We start from the raw sequence: 17,768 nt of genomic DNA, 5'->3' as shown, positions 1-17,768 counted from the left end.
CTTATGATGACAATCCCCTATCCTTTATAATTTCACATATTTTATTCCCCGTTGAAAACTTCAACTAGTTTGTCATCAATCACCAAAAAGGGGGAGCTTGTAAGTGCTTCTAGTGCCACCCCTAGTTGGTTTTGGAGTATTGATGACAAACCTAGTTGAGGGACTAATGTGTTTGTGAGAATTGCAGGATAACACAGGTAGAAGTCCCTCATTGATTTGGTTTTCCTACCAGAGATGACCCCTAAAAATGTAAGAAGACATTGAAGTCAAAGGTGGTATGTGAAGACATTCACATTGAAGACTATGACAAGAGAAGACATCGCATGAAGACTATGGAGCGTGAAGACTTAGTTCTTTCGTCGTTCTTTTTCTTCTTTGTTGAGTCATAGGAACCACCGTACTGTTAAGTGGGGTCCAAGTGAACCAGTCAGAATGACTGAAGTGATGCTTAACCAAAATCCTATGTCTTCGAGTGAAGACTATGAGAGCAAATTTTGTCCAGGGTTGGATAAGTCAGCTTTGCTTGTAGCTCAAGTAAAGTTGTCATGTTTGTTTGAAATCTGACCGTTGGAACACGTGTCAGTTCCTTAGTGACCAAGGGTCATTTCGGACAAATCAGGTCGGGTTGCCTAGTGGCTATAAATAGCCCACCCCCTACAACCATAAACGGTTGGCTGCTCAGAGTTAGTGCATGACTTTTGTCGTTTGAGAGCAACCCACCTCGAAGCCTTTGAGAGAGAATTCCTTGCGAGGATAAAGCCCTAAACACCCAGAGCCAAAGAGTGTTAGGCATCACTTAAGTCTTCCTGTCTGTGTGATCTGAAGACTTATTACACTTGAGGACTGTGAATCCTCCAGCCGGTTAGGCGTCGCGTTCTGAGCATCCAAGTGTCATTGTGGATCGTCGGTGAACGAAGTCTGTGAAGGTTTGGAAGTCTACCTTGAAGACTTACCAGAGTGATTGGGCGAGGACTGGGTGTCCTTAGCTCAAGGGGAATAAGGTGAAGACGAGGTCTTCTGAGTTGAATCTCAGCCTCCCTAACCAGACGTACAGTTGTCACAACAACTGGAACTGGTCCAACAAATCATTGTCTTCAACGAGTTACTGGTTTCATCCTTCCCTTCCCTTTACTTACTGTTGGTCCTTGTGAAGTCATTGTATGATTGCTTTATCTTTTGTCTTCACTGAGTGACTGCTTGTTCTGATTGGCTTCACAATATCTTCCTACCTGATCTTTACTGCCTAGCTGCTATTAGTCATTGTTCTTTCACTCCATTGACTACTTGACTATGGTTTGCCTAGTGTAGTCTACCTTCCGCTGCATGGTAATAGGTTTATTTCTATCGTTTGTCTTCAAAACTTCCATGTTTTGAAGACTTTCATAAAAATCGCCTATTCACCCCCCTCTAGTCGATCACTAGCACTTTCACCAAGTGCCATGATTTCAGATCTGAACCTATTATGTTTTCATCAATATATGAGTGTTTTTGATCCTATCTTGCAAGTCTATAGTCACCTATTATGTGTTATGATCCGTTAACCCCGAAATGACAATAATCGGGATACTTACCGGTGATGACCGTAGTTTGAGGAGTTCATGTATTCACCATGTGTTAATGCTTTGTTCCGGTTCTCTATTAAAGGAGGCCTTAATATCCCTTAGTTTCCGTAAGGACCCCGCTGCCATGGGAGGGTAGGACAAAAGATGTCATGTAAGTTCTTTTTCATAAGCACGTATGACTATATTTAAAATACATGCCTATATTATATCAATGAACTGGAGCTAGTTCTGTGTCACCCTAGGTCATGACTATTACATGATGAACCACATCCGACATAATTCTCCATTACTGATCCATTGCCTACGAGCTTTCCATATATTGTGCTTCGCTTATTTACTTTTCCGTTGCTATTGCTATCATCACTACAAATACCAAAAATATTACTTTTACTACTGTTACCTTTTGCTACCGTTATCACTACTATCATATTACTTTGCTACTAAATATTTTGCTGCAAATATTAAGTTTCCAGCTGTGGTTGAATTGACAACTCAGCTGCTAATACTTGAGAATATTCTTTGGCTCCCCCTGTGTCGAATCATTAAATTTGGGTTGAATACTCTACTCTCGAAAACTGTTGCGATCCCCTATACTTGTGGGTTATCAGTCTTTTTCTAGCGAGGATTTTTATCGCGTGTGACTCTAGATCTTTAGTACAGGACATCAACGAAGGAAGTGACGGTATCTTTGCCTCCATTATCAAAGAGATCAATGCTAGGAGATGCTTTTTGGCAGCTGCATCATAATCTTTGAAGGCGTGCTTCAAATCATGAAGCCCACAATCTTGTTAGATTTTATCTTTCGCTCATCTAGGGTCGTCACTTGTGGCTTGCTATTTCTCATAACCCTATTTGTATCCCTATAATCGATACCGTTGAGCAATAAAGTTTGGTTTATCCCTAAAAAAGCAAGAGAAATAACATAAAACTCCACTTTAAAGCTCAGTATATGATGTCTATGAAGATTAAAAAATGAACTAGAGTTACCAAAATCGTGTAGCCATGGGCTTATAATGAAAGATTGTATTTTTACAAGATTTATTTTTTATTCTGGTGTCTTTCACAAAAAATTCAAGCTTATTTTCAGCTGGCACAACAACAAAAATATTATATGCCCTAAAACAATTACAGAGAATACTAAAAAAATAATTGTATTTAAATTTATAAACTAGCGTTATCAAAATCATGTGGCCATGAGCTTATATACGATAAAGAAAAATATGGTGTTCTTAGAAGATTTATTTATTTTAGTTTTGATGTCTTTCATGAAAAAATCAAAACTTATTTTCAGCCGGCACAACAAAAAAATAGTATATGCCCCGAAAAAAATGATGTGAGAATACTTGAAAAATAATCGTAATTAAATTCGAAACCAAAAAAAAAAAATTGGTCCCGATGGGGCTTGAACCCATGACCTTCCGTACATCGGACGGAAACTCTAACCAACTGAGCTACGGGACCTCAACACATAAGCGTATTCTTAAGCAAATAAAAATTAATAATCAAAGGTTTAGAGAAAATGATGGCGAACCGTATAGTTATATCATACTCCTAATGACGCACAAAATTTCTGTCGCTAACCATCCGATGATCCGATCCGCTGGATAAAACTGGACGGTCGGATCGGGCCGTCTCCCACTCTGCTCGCAGCCTCGCCGAAACCCCACGAACCCCGAAGGCGATGGCGATCCATGGCGGCGGCGGGTTGGCTCCGGCGAGCGGCATCAGCGGCGGCGTTGCCTCGCCTATCTTATGGACTCACCATCATCCCAACCCACAGAGAAGAAGCTCTCGTCGCTTATCCTCCCGTTATATTCCGTTTTTTGTTCCTGACACCTACATGTGCGTGCTCTGTTCTCGGTGATCCCTTTGCCATTGCTGTTACGTAGTACCAAGAGGATGCACACTAGGTGTTCGGCGAATTGCCTAGTGCGGTAGAAACTGGAAAGCGCGACCTTCCTAAATGTTTCAACATAGTCGACAGCCTTATGGTGCAGATCGCCTGTTTTGTTGATTATTACTTGGCAGGTATAAGTGATAGATATAGTGTTTGGCAGCCTCAGTTAGAGCAGTGTCTTATTCAGGGTAATGTTGCTGTTTGAAGACATAGGTTAATGTAGATGCAAATTTGACAGAATGTGATTTACGAATTAGTATTAATAATATTAACAACAACATATGAAGAACCTACAATCGTGCATCATCGGTGCTACTTAGTAGGATATCATGCCTACACTCCCGCATCCTCAACGCTACGTAGTAGGATATATCATATTTCGGCCTGCTATCTATGTGTTCTTCAGATAGATAGTTCTTGTTGCCGGCTTGTTATCCTTGTAGACAATGGCCGTTGCTGCCCTAATACTATCTTGTGCATTTCAGATCTAGAAATATAAGAAGGGTTTGAGAAATGGGCCCAAAGCCCTGAAGCCTGTTCCAGTAATTGCCCGTTGCAGGTACGGTTTTGGAACTTGAGATATCCTTGTCAGTGCTTCTAATTCTTGTGCTTTTACTAACGTAGTAATATTCATCTTTGTGTAAAATTAATAAAAGAAATCAAACGATTAGAGAAAACGATGGCGGATCTTAATTAACGCAATTCTGCCGCTAGCCGTAATAATTCATCTTTCATAGGCGTTTGACTTGATTTCGTTTCATGTTTGTGTATGTCCTACTGCGTAATAAATCTTGATGAAAGTGGCTCCCTCCTATTTATTAGAAACTTGTAACTTAAAGAAAATTTGAAATCACAAATATTGGAAACCTTCCGGAGCTGCCGACGGTGTAGTACAGCAGCTGTGGACGGATGCCAAGCTTGGTGAGGTACACACCGAGTAGCACCTACCTTGCGGTGAGATAGAGATACGCGCTTTATGGAGCAAGCTCGATTATACATTCCGATCTTATCGGTCGTGCGGGAATATGGCAATAGGCGGCAAAAAATGCACACTTTCACGGGGCTAGCCTAATGAAGCAGACAGCTTGATTGATTTCGATGACCGCAAAAAGAAAAAGAAAAAGAAGCTTGATTATTGATTTCGCGAGGAGGCTTGCTAGCTAGATATGCCAAGCACCAAAACCGATCGCGACACCCAGCTTCGCCGGAACCAAACTACCTAGGTCCACCACAACACTTAACGCTTGCTGAAGGGTGCTGCGACCGGCAGGGCGTCCAGGCCGTTCCAGCGCGGAGCTGGCCACCATATTTCGACGGTGATGCCATTGGCGTGGACGCACCTGGAGAGAACTAGTGTATATCATGTCGCAAGGTTGTGGACTGAAGTGAAACCGTGGAACAAGTTAGTGTACTTCCAGTAGAATTACCTGTTTCGTTACCCAGTTTACAAAGAGTAGCGATTGGTAGGAGAAGAGATGCTCACGCAAGAAAGGACACAATGGGATGTACGAACTGAATGACCAGTTTGACAGACAGAAAAGAACATCTGAGAGTGCATGGCAGTCTGTGGGAGGGACTAAAACATTTGGATTATTCCAGCAAAACCTGCAACGAAGTTGAACAACAGAACCCACCAGCAAGAAACTTGCTGTATGCATGCACTGAAAAAGAAGAGAGGAAACATTTGATTTTAAAGCATTCATCGTCAGACTGACCATTCAACTTCATGTACATTTATGCAACGTTACTTGGCAAATTGGCAACAATACCCTGCTCATAAATAAACTTCTCGAACAGCAGATAATATCTGACTAGATTACAAAATGGTACTCCCTCCGTCCCATAATGTAAGTGTCAAAAACGTCTTACATTTATGGGACGGAGGGAGTAATAAATTGCAATAACACAAAACACAATTTGAAAGAGGCTTGTATCTCAGCATGCCATTTGATTTGAGAGATTGGTCGGATCGTAAATAAGGCAAAGGAAGAATGGCATTGTTCCATGATCAGGAGGAGCATTGTTCCTCTAGCTTTAAGACAGATTCATTGATATGGCTGGAAATTTGCTGCCGCAAATCTTGCTCGAGTTCATCATCATAGGAACCATTAAGCCACACTTCTTTCAGATGCAGTAAATTCTTGAGCTCAGAAACCATCAATGACGACCCACGAGAGCAATGAACCATCAGCACCTCAATAAAGCTCACTCGTAATATCCACGAGAAACATGTAACCTGGAGGTGCAATCAATCTAGAGGATCCGGGACGACAAGACGTTCCCAGACCACGACATAGAGTGCGGCTTACCAACCTGGAGTGCCCCATCTTGAATCGGTTTCACACAAAGACAATGAAAGCCATCTTTGAATAGCAACTCTTCAAGGGCGTCTGCATCCTCTTGCATTAATATGGTCATCTCAAGATTACCCTTTTTGAGGTTGTCAAGTTGCTTCATCCAGATTGGCAATGTGAGTACATGTCCATGAAACTTAATGCTCTTGAGGGTCTGGGGAGGTGAGGAGATGTCACCGAAACGGGCGAAATGACCCTCTTTGTCCTTATCGAGTTGCACTGACAAGGACTCCAAATGGGCATGGCCTAAGATGGCAAAACACAAGTCATGCCAGTTTCCCCGGTTGATGCCGGATACACCAAGCTTGCGCATTTGGTTAAGGGTTTTGAGCTCCTTCAGCATTGCTTTCACACCAAGAGTATGTAAAAATGTAAGCTTTCCAATCCCGACAGGAACCTTCACACCGCCATTATTAAGTAGGCATCTTTGGAACTTCAACAACCAGCCAGATGCCAAACTATGTGGCCTGCAGATCCAAGATGGTGTTGATGTCCTGACATTACCTCCTACAGCTCGGATCATCGATGTGTCATAAATGTCCTCCTGTGATGGTGATGATGTCTGGTTTACAACAGTCTCATTGTCTTCATCCCACAACCAGTATTGCAGCTTTTGTAGTTTGATGATAGCCAGTGGCAGTGTGACAATGGAGGTGTGTCTGACATCTAGAGTATGTAGCTGCCTAAGGCCATCCAAGGATTCTGGCAGCCGACTAACCTCTTTACATCCTCGTGGGCAGAGGAACTTAAGGCAAGGTAGTAGTTTCCCGATATGATCAAGGTCGTCACTTTTTACACCTAATGCGTCGGCTAAATCCAACACCCGAACCAGCCCCATCTTATCAGATATGAGGAATGATTTCCAATCACCAAACACAGCCAATGATCGTATCCGTGAGAAATCAATGCCCTTGAATACAATCTCATCTCTGCCCAGCTACTCCTTATGATGAGGTGTTGTCCTGAATGTTGTGAGTTGAGGTTGCAGTGCCCCTCCAGTGCAAGGACAAGGTTATCTTCCATTGGTTGTGAGAAGATGTACTCATGGAAGAAACCATTTACTTGGTATTGGGCCTTGGATTCTGGCTGTTGGGTTATGCTCAAATTGACAAGCTCAGAAAACAAGCTCTCCGCATTTTCCTCAGTCACTCTACCAGATGTATTCCTAGAGTAACATTCTGCAATCCAACGCCTTAGCAAATGCCTCCTTCTGATGTGTTTTGCAGGAAAAACAGAAATATAGAAGATACATGGCTTGAGTGAATCAGAGCAAGGCTCAAAGTAAGACTGCATCCAAAGCAAATAGGCCCCTTAAACTATGGAATAATCTTCGGTCCCTCTCCAGGGTTCCTATAAAGTCAACATTTATATCCTTCAACACATATGTGGTTGCCGAGGAGATGTCTTCAAATTGGGTTATTTCTTTTTCTATAGCTGCTATAATCTTGAGAATCCCCCCACACTTGTATACAATATGTTTTGAGAGCTCCATCTCGTTATGAGCCATTTCCTTGCTGCTACAAATTATCTAAAATTCGAAACAATAATTACTTTTGGGAGCAACCAGTTAAACCGTTAAAAATATATTTATATAATTTATTTGATTTCATCACGAAAACTAAATACAAGGGTGTATTTTCAAAAGAGAATTTTAGAATCAAATTCAAAGGTAATAGAATAAAGAGTATATGGATGTATTTCCAACATCGGCCATGGTCCGAAAACTAGATGTTGAAAAACAAAACCCAAAATTACCAAGTTTAATCTCATCCAATCCAACTTGTGAATTTTCTTGATCATCCCATCTAGTAATATTTTTGAATTTTTTTGCAAGAGCTAGACCTACACATGGACAGACGATCCCAACCGGATCCGATTTCTGCAGCGAAGCTCAGACGAGTCTTATTAATTAAAGTACACCATCAGATCTCTATCAAGATAACAAATTGATCATCATCAATATGTTCTAATCCATGAGCATAAATATAAAATTATATAGAGTTTTCCCAAAAAAAAATCCAGCATTTTTGCTATCGTGAAATATCAAAAAACTTATTTCTGGCCGGTAAAGTAAAAATATTATGGTCTCACATAGGCTTGAGAATCTAAAAAAACATTAATCGCAATTAAATTAAAATAAAAAGTGGGTCCCAGTGGGCTTTGATTGCAATTAAATTAAAAAAACTTGGTCCCCATGAGGATTGAATTAGATTCTGGACACGTGTGGCCTGACGGATCTCGGGGAAGGAGTTGGACTTTTGAGAAAAAAGTTTCTGGAGAAACTTTTACTAAAGTGCGGCTTGATAGAAGTGTAGCAAACATGGCCTGCACCCCCCCCCCCCTTGAAGATTTAAATATGAAGTGTGCTGGGAGAGCGACCCAGCGCTGGTGGATGTTGTGCATGCCGGATGGACAAAAACCCCGAGTGATTCGGTAGCACAGGTGGGGGACAAACTCAGAAACCTGGCTGGCGACCTCACACATTGGGATCGGGTGCACTTTGGCAATATTCGGATGCAGATTCGCCAGCTCCAGGTTCAGCTACAGGAGATGTGTGACTCTCGAGGAAGATCGGGTCCCTCATTGGCTGAATTAAAAACTGTGGACAACCTGATAGAACTTTTTTACCGGGAGGAGATATTGTGGCGCCCGAGAGCCAGAATAGAATAGCTTATGCATGGTGATAAAATACCTATTTTTTCACCTTCGGGCCAGCCGTCGTAGGAGAAAGAACCAGATGAAATCCCTCCAGCGGCTAGATGGGCAGTTGGCCACGGGATGAGATGGAAACAATGACCACATACTTCTACAAAGACTTGTATACATCTCAAGGGGTTCATGACATGGACAGGGTTCTAGACACAGTGCGTCGGAAGGTTACGACAGCGATGAACGATAGTTTAAACGCTCCATACAGTGCCCAGGAGGTCAAAACCGCACTTTTTCAAATGTATCCCACAAAGGCACCGGATCCCGATGGCTTTCCAGCTCACTTCTTTCAGCGTCACTGGGATGTGTGCGGAGATGAGGTCACCAAAGCAGTCCTTAAAATTGTTTAGGGGAAAGAGTCACCGGAGAGCATCAACGAAACTACTTTGGTTCTTATTCTAAAGGTGAAAAATCCTACACTTTTGTCCCAATTCCGGCCAATCAGCTTATGCAATGTACTTTACAAGATTGCTTCAGAGATAATTTCAGAGGAACAGTCAGCCTTTGTACCCGGCAGGCTGATTACTGACAATATTATCATGGCCTATGAATGTCTACATTTTATGAAAAGGAACAAAGCAAAGAAACACCAATCCTGCGCCTTAAAGCTAGACATGATGAAGGCTTACGATAGAGTTGAGTGGGACTACCTCAAGGCTATTATGCTAAAGTTGGGTTTCACCGGAAACTGGGTAAGTATTGTCATGAGCCTTGTTACCACAGTTAATTTTTCTGTGTTGTTTAATGGAAAGAAGCTTGAAGGTTTTAAACCATCCAGAGGAATCAGATAGGGGGGCCCAATATCCCCGTACTTGTTCTTGATAACAGCAGAGGGCCTGTCGTGCCTGTTAAAATTGAGAAGTGAGTCATCCAACTTGGAGGGGTTACAGGTGGCACCGTTGGCTCCACCAGTTAACCATCTCTTATTCGCTGATGACAGCCTGCTGTTCTTCAAGGCAAATAGTGCGGGTGCTACTGAGGTGAACCAAGTTCTGGAATATTATTGCCAAGCTTCGGGGCAGAGAATAAACAATATGAAGTCATCAATTTATTTCAGCAAGGGGGTTCCGGAGAGTATTCGGAACGAAATAAAGATCCTGTTAAATGTACCCAACGAAACCCTTAATGAAAAGTACCTTGGAATGCCGTCTGATATAGGTAACAGCAAGAATGGTTCCTTCAAGAATCTTAAAGATAGACTGTGGAGCAAAGTCCAAGGCTGGATTGAGACCACCATGTCGACAGCAGGTAAAGAGGTACTTGTCAAATCAGTAGCTCAGGCGGTGCCAGTCTACTCAATGTCATGTTTTAAGCTTCCTCGAGGCTTGTGTGAACATCTCAACAAGCTTATTAGGAAGTTCTTGTGGGGTAGTAAAGAAGGAAAGATGAAATCTCATTGGGTCTCTTGGAAGGAGATGACTCAGCCAAAAGGAATGGGGGGGAGGGGTCTGGGCTTCAAAGATTTCAAGCTTTTTAACCTCTCAATGCTTGCCAGACAGGCTTGGCACATCTTGCAGAACCCTGACAGCATGTGCGCTTGCTTGCTCAAAGGTATTTACTATCCCAATGGAACCATTTTAAATGCTCACCTCGGCAGCACCCCGAGCCAAGTGTGGAGAGCAATATTCGAAGGTAGAGACATCCTGTAACAGGGTTTGATCCGTCGCATTGGTAATGGAGCGAGCACAAGAATATGGGAAGACAACTGGTTGCCCCGACCAGAGATGATGAGGCCTTATGGCTGTTTGCTTAACGACCCACTGAATTATGTTTCAGAGTTGATTGATATGACCTCGGCTACATGGGACAGAGAGAGGGTTCAAGCAACCTTTCTGGACATGGATGCTAAAGTCATCTTGGGTATCCCTTTGTGCACAATGAATGTTGATGATTTTTGGAGCTAGAGCCAGGAGAAGAATGGCATCTTTTCCGTCAAATCAGCATATCGCATGCTAGTGGAGTGAATTGCAAAAAATATCAACATTTCAGGCTAGGTTTATAGGAACCACACATTTACGGAATTGTGCCAAAAAGCACTATTTTTTTCATATTTTTTTGCAAAAATCACTAGTCGTGGGCTTAGGCCATTCTGAGCACGACTATGACAGGTGGGTCCTGCCAGAAGGGGTGAGGTGGCACAACATAACGGTTCGCAAAAAGACAGAATAACAGGGACTGATTTGAAAAAGAGCCTGAGAGGATAAGGTCATCTTTCAAATAAAAAAAAAGAGGATAAGGTCATCTCCTCAGCCGTGCGCACGAGCTCCCGGCCGGCGAGCTCGGCATGGACGACGGCTCTGCGACGCCCCTCCTCCTCCTTCTCCTCCTCTATTCCCCCGCCCCCACCTTCCTCCCACTCCCCGGCCTCGGCCTCCCCTTGTTGCTCACCTGCATCGGCTCCGGCAAGGAGAAGAGGACGCGCGACGGTGGCCGCGTAGGCGTGAAGAGGAGGCGCGACAACGGCGGCCATGGATGAGCTCTGGCCGGAGCTGCGCATCAACGAGGCAAATCCACTGACGGTGGGCATGGAGGTGTGGTCCATGTCCCTCGACCGTGAGCTCCGCTGTCGGCGCCCCTATCTCTCCCATCTCTCTCTGAGGTCGGTGCCTTCCCCAATCTCTCCCGTCTCTCTCTGATGCGTGCCTGATGCTCAAGCCGACGGCACCGGAGCTCAATCATGGTTGCTCGATGCCCAAGCTGGATCAGCCTGAGCTCATCCATGGCCGCTGATGCTCAAGCCGCCGCTGGAGCTCCATTGCCTCGCCGTCCTAACCGACACCGCCGCTGGACCCACGCCCTCTTGCCCGTCCGAGACCACGCGGACCTCCCTGTGCCCCGTCGCCGGCGTCCACCACCGAACTGGAGGACCCGATTGCTTTTTCTTCAGGGGTCCTTTTGCAAAATAAAACTATAGCGGGATGTAATTGACTATTTTTTTGCCATGTCACTCCTTCTGACGGAACCCACCTGTCATAATTGTGCTCAAAACGGCCTAAGCCGGCGACTAGTGTTTTTTGCAAAAAATTATGAAAAAAAGTAGTGCTTTTTGGCACAATTCCGTAAATGTGTGGTTTCTGCAAACCTTACCTGAAGTGTTGATGTTTTTTGCAATTCACTCCATGCTAGTGAGTACAAGACAGAGGCGCGAAGCGTGGTTGGAAAACAGGGTTGGGCCCTCCAACACGGCGACAGAAGAATTGCAGTGAAAAAGGCTATGAAAAACAGAAGTACCGGGGAAGGTTCGCATGTTCCTTTGGAGGTTATCTAAACACTCTATACCAACTAATGACGTTAGGGCGCATCCACACATGTCAGACTCCAGCGCATGCGGCATTTGCGGCGCCCCAGATTCATGGAGACATTTCCTCTTGAAATGCGGTTTCATCAACAGGTATCTTCAAGATCTGAACCTGCTGGCTGCACCTACTCTTAACCAGACTCAACAAGCTGCTCATTTGGCCAATGCAAATACTCGACGCCCAAAAGCACCACCAGCGGGCCATGCAAAGATTCATGTCGATGCTGCTTGTCGTAAGGGACTAGGAGGCGCAGTGGCAGCTGTTTGCTGTGATGAAACGGGCGCTTATCTGGGAAACTCAGCCCTCGTGATTGCAGGAGTTGACGACCCTGAAATTCTGGAAACAATAGCCTACAGGGAGGCGCTAGCATTGGCACAAGATCTCAACATCCAAAGCCTTGTTGTTGCATCAGGCTCTAAGGGAGCATATGGAGCTATCAACAACAGAAACGATGGAACCAATGGTGCAATCATCTCGGAGATTCATAGTATAGCTTTTACTTTGAGTTGTAGTTTTACATTTGAAGGTCGTGCCGTTAATGTTGAGGCATATAGATTAGCCAAGTATACATTTTCTTTAGGTCCGGGGCGACACATTTGGCTAGGCCAACCCCATGACCAAAGATGTATCCCACTTTATGTGGTCTTTGCTGAATAAAACTTGGTTTTATCTCTAAAAAAAGATTCACGAGAATCTAAAATGTGTATAACACACTTGCCAATCACCACCGTCAGCGGAGGACAGAATCATGAGAGAAATGATGCAAATTCTACTTTAAAGTGCACATCGAATCTCTATCAAGATAACAAATTAGTTGGCATCAATATGTTATAATCCATGAGCTTAAATCTAAAAATATATCGTGTTTTCCCATGTTTTTACATCATTTTTGCTGTTGGAAAAAATAAATTAAAAACCTTATTTTGGCCTGCAGAGTAAAAGTATTATGGTCACAGAGGCTTGAGAATCTAAAAAACATTAATCACAATTAAACTAAAATAAAAAATGGGTCCCGATGGGCTTTAATCACAACTAAATTAAAAATAAAAACTTGGTCCCGATGGGGAATGAGTTAGAGTCACGAGAATCTAAAATGTGTATAACACACTTGCAAGTCCTTGCAAATCACCACTGTTAGCGGAGGAGAAAATCACGAGAGAAATAAGCAAACTCTACTTTAAAGCGCACCATCAGATCTCTGTTAAGATAACAAATGAGCATAAATCTAAAAATATTGTGTTTTCCATGTTTCTTACATCATTTTTGCTATCGTGAAAAAAAAACTACTTTTAGCCTGTAGAGTGAAAATGTTATGGTCTCGTAGAGACTTGAGAATCTGAAAACATTAATCGCAATTAAACAAAAATAAAAATCTAGGTCCAGGTGGGCTTTAATATGAATTAAATTTAAAACAAAAAAATTGGTCCCGATGGGGATTGAGTTAGATTCATGAGAATCTAAAATATGTATAACACACTTCCCAATCACCACTGTTAGCAGAGGAGAGAATCATGAGAGAAATAATGCAAACTCTACTTTAAAGCGAATCATCGGATCTCTATCAAGATAAAAAATTAGTCATCATGAATATGTTGTAATCCATGAGCTTGAATCTAAAAAATATGTGTTTTCCCATGGATTTTTACATCATTTTTGGTATCGTGTAAAAAAAACTATATTTGGCCTGTAGAGTAAAAATATTATGGTCTCACAGAGACTTGAAAAAACTAAAAAACATTAATCGCAATTAAATTAAAATAAAAATGTGTCCCCATGGGCTTTGATCGCAATAAATTTTAAAATAAATCAACTATCCCTATGGGGATTGAGTTAGATTCACAAAAATCGAAAAAGTGCATAACACACTTGCCATTCCCCACTGCTAGCAGAGGAGAGAATCACGAGAGAAATAGTGCAAGCTCTACTTTAAAGCGCACCATCGGATCTCTATCAAGACAACAAATTAGTCGTCATCAAAATGTTGTAGTCTACGAGCTTAGTAAATCTAACAATATACCGTGTTTTTCTATGGTTTTTCACATCATTTTTTCTATCGTGAAAAATCATAAAACTTATTTTTACCATGTAGAGTAAAAATATTATGGTCTCACATAGACTTGAGTATCTAAAAAAATTAATCAAAATTAAATTAAAATTAAAAAAATGGGTCCCAATGGGCTTTAATTTCAATTAAATTTTAAACAAAAAATTGGTACGATGGGGATTGAACCCGTGACCTTCCACATATCAAACGGATACTCTAACCAACTTTTTTTTGAACACGATACTCTAACAAGCTAGGCTATGGGACCTCGACACATAGTCGTATTATCAAATTAATATAAATTAAAACCAAAGTTTTAAAGAAAATGATGGCGAACTTTAATTTAAATTAACTTTTTTTGTCACTAACCATCTGATGATACTAGAAGATACCTCACGCATTGCGCCAGAAATCCAGCAATGGAGAGATATGAAAAAAAGGAAAATGGTAATGTGTGATCATTATTAGATTGACACATTTCAGTGCAAAAAAATTAACATTGACCCATTTTCTCAATTCAAAGTTCATCAAACTACAGAAATTGCAACGTAAATCTGGAGCTCATTTAGAGGGTTTGAAGAATATTTCGTTGTGACTTACAGTGAGGAGGTTAGTAGAAGATTGGCCAGAAAATTGTCGCATTTTTTTTAACATTGACCCATTTTCTCAATTTGAAGTTCATCAAACTACAAAAATTGCAGCGTAAAACTAGAGCTCACTTAGAGGGTTTGAAGAATATTTCGTTGCGACTTACAGTGAGGAGGTTGGCATAAGATTGGCCAGAAAATTGTCATGCTTGCAAACTAAATTTGACATCATCGCGCCAATATAAATCGGCCATGAAAAACTTCATGTTTGTTATCATTTTCAAAAATACATTGTCCCCCTAAAAAATTATGAAGAATACTGAAAAAAATATTGTGCTTGCAAACTAAACTTCATGATTTTTAATGTTTCTAAAAGTATATTTGTGCCCCTAAATAATTATGAAGAATATAATAAAAAACTGGTCCCGATGGGGCTTGAACCCATGACCTTCCGTGTATCAGACGGAAACTTCATGATTTATTTATTTTAGTTCCGATGTCTTTCATGAAAAATTCAAAACTTATTTTCAGCCGACACAAAAAAAAGTGCCAATATAAATCGGCCATGAAAAACTTCACGTTTGTCATCATTTTCAAAAATACATTGTCACCCTAAAAAAATATGAAGAATACTGAAAAAAATATTGTGCTTGCAAACTAAACTTCATGATTTTTAACGTTTCCAAAAGTATATTTGTGCCCCTAAATAATTATGAAGAATATAATAAAAAACTGGTCCCGATGGGGCTTGAACCCATGACCTTCTGTGTATCAGACGGAAACTTCATGATTTATTTATTTTAGTTCCGATGTCTTTCATGAAAAATTCAAAACTTATTTTCAGCTGACACAAAAAAAAGTGCCCCCCCAAAAATGATGTAAGAATACTTCAAAAACTAATAGTAATTAAATTCGAAACCAAAACAAAAAATTGGTCCCGATGGGGCTTGAACCCATGACCTTCCATACATCGGACGGAAACTCTAACCAACTGAGCTACGGGACCTCAACACATAAGCGTGTTCTTGAGCAAATAAAAATTAATAATCAAAGGTTTAGAGAAAATGATGACGAACCTTATTTATAATACTCCTAATAATTAACAAAATTTCTGTCGCTAACCATCTGATGATCTGATCCGCCGGATAAAACTGGACGGTCGGATCGGCGCGTCTCCCACTCTCCTCACGACCTCGCCGAAACCTCATTCCCAAGTCCTAAGAGCAACTCTAGCAGACCCCGCATCCCGTCCCGACTCGTAAAATAACTGCCAAAATGCGGGTTGGGGCGGAAAAACCAGCCCAATCAGACCTCGCATCTCGCCCTGGCCCGCAAAAAATTTTAGGGGGCGCGACAAAATCCGGAGCCCAACTCGGGAAAACGCGGGTTTCCCCTTCGCGGCTGCAGTGCCTTGCATATAAGCAGAAGCGGTTGGTGGGGGGAGGGCATTTCATCCCGCGCTTTCTTTCACCAACCACCCCTCCTCTCCTCCCTCGCGCCGCCGCCGGCCGCCGCCCAAGATTCTGACGAAAGCAGCCGGCAGGAGCACGCCGAAAGGCCGCCACGGGCACGAGGCCTCCCCTCCCTTCCCCCCTGCGTCAGCGGGCCGCCGGATTTTGCAGATCTGCGGCACTTCATCGCGAGCCGTCGGATTTGGCTTTTCCGGCCGCCGGTTGTTGCCCCAAGCGATGCAGTGGTCGGGGAGCCTCCCCCGCAGCCCAGGCAAAGGCGCATCGCCGCATGCAGATACTGCTTCGTCCGCCCGCCGCCACGGAAGGTTTGCGGGCATGGATTCGTCCGGCCGTCCACCGGGCTCGACGCTCGCGCAACGTCTTTGTGGCTTGCCGCGCTCATAGAGTGCGACGACTGCACGCGGAAAGTGTTGCGGCTCACTTCGGGCACGCCGAAGCACCCCGGATGGGTGTTCTTCAAATGCGAAAACGACGGGGTACGTGCACTTGTGGTAGCTTATTTTGATAGCTCATTATTTGGTTCAATTGCGATAGCTCATTTTGAACATGCTCACTCATGTGTGTAGGAAGATGGATGCTCATTTTGGTTTTGGAAAGGCGAATACATTGATTTGTTGATAGAAAGAAACATAATAGACGTTGACGCACTCCTTAGAAGAATCGAAGGCAATGATGCGACTGCATGGGAAACTAGAGGGAAGCGACGTCTACTTCTTTTGAACCAAGGATGAAGAAAGAAGAATGCAAAATCAAGAATCCGCAGATCAACAATGAATGCATGGAGAAGATATTAGTCCAACTAGTGGGAACAGTTATGGGAGTTGGAAATATTCTAAAATACATACTTGTGGTTCTTGTTTTCTTTGGTCTTGCTATTCTAGCAAACATTTGGTGATGTCTTATCTATCCAATATTATTGAAAAAGCAAAGAAATGCATTATGTTGGATCAAATTAAGGTGCAAATTTAGATTTTTCTGGTCGGGACGAGTTGTGCCAGATCAGATCCCGCAAAACCGACCCGTAAAAAAACATGTTCCGTGAATATCCTTTTTACGGGTCCGTTATGCGGGGTCTGCATCTACGGCCGTCCGCGTCGTCCCATAAAAGTGGTTTTGCGCGAACTGCAAACGCATTTTGTGGGCCGCCGGATGCAGGGCCTGCTAGAGTTGCTCTAACCCCACCATTTAAACAAAGTCCTAAGAGCATCTCCAACCGTTGGCCCCCCAGGGGGCGCCTAAAATCGCCCCCTGGGGGTGAGCCGGCGCAAAAACTCGGCCCGGGGCCGAGTTGGTCCCCAGCCGCCGGTCCCAGGGCCGTCCCCAGGCACGGTAAAAAAAATTTAAATATGTTGCAAAGTTCAAAGTTCGGCGAAGCTCGGCATATATTACATTTAAAAAGCGGGTTTTTATTACATATATAATTAAAAAAAGAACTAGCTAAAAGCCGAGTAGTCGTCGTCGTCGTCCGGCTTCTCCTCCTTGACGCGGCCGTCCCTGGTGGACCCCTGACCGGCATCGCCTATGCGGGCTGGTGGCGGCGGCGCGGCGTCGTCGTCGCTGTCCTCGATGACGACGATTCCTCCCTCGTCGCGGCCTCGGCGGCGCTGCGTGAATCGCTGCAGGGCGGCGCACTGGCGCTCCCTCGCCATCTTCAGGGAGTCCGCACGCGCCCATTCTAGGGCCGCGTCGTCGTAGAGCTCGACGTCGGCGCCGTGCTCCGTCTTCACCTCGGGGAGGCCGGGCTCTGTCTTCACCGGCACCAGGCCCGGCTCCGTCTTGGGCTTGTGAAAGTGCAACTATCCCTAGGTGGTTTTGGTAATTCATAACAACATATAGCTCATTGA

General features: G+C 43.2%; 1 long non-coding RNA gene and 2 other non-coding genes across 3 annotated transcripts; 1 reads left to right on the top strand and 2 right to left on the bottom strand.

Moving 5' to 3' along the window:
* Nucleotides 1–2,949: 2,949 nt before the first annotated feature.
* TRNAI-GAU (transfer RNA isoleucine (anticodon GAU)) lies at nucleotides 2,950–3,023 on the bottom strand. Its single transcript has one exon. It is a non-coding gene; the product is annotated as a tRNA-Ile (tRNA).
* A 145-nt stretch (nucleotides 3,024–3,168) lies between these two features.
* LOC123084788 (uncharacterized) lies at nucleotides 3,169–12,449 on the top strand. Its single transcript, XR_006439402.1, has 3 exons — nucleotides 3,169–3,404; nucleotides 3,945–4,018; nucleotides 11,649–12,449. It is a non-coding gene; the product is annotated as an uncharacterized lncRNA (long non-coding RNA).
* A 2,935-nt stretch (nucleotides 12,450–15,384) lies between these two features.
* On the bottom strand, nucleotides 15,385–15,458 carry TRNAI-GAU (transfer RNA isoleucine (anticodon GAU)). The gene has a single exon. It is a non-coding gene; the product is annotated as a tRNA-Ile (tRNA).
* Nucleotides 15,459–17,768: the final 2,310 nt, after the last annotated feature.

Source organism: Triticum aestivum, chromosome 4A (assembly GCF_018294505.1).
Source record: "Triticum aestivum cultivar Chinese Spring chromosome 4A, IWGSC CS RefSeq v2.1, whole genome shotgun sequence".
In the NCBI taxonomy this organism is placed as follows: Eukaryota; Viridiplantae; Streptophyta; class Magnoliopsida; order Poales; family Poaceae; genus Triticum; species Triticum aestivum.
The sequence above is the reverse complement of the archived record's forward strand: the minus strand, read 5'-3'. Positions and strand labels throughout refer to the sequence as shown.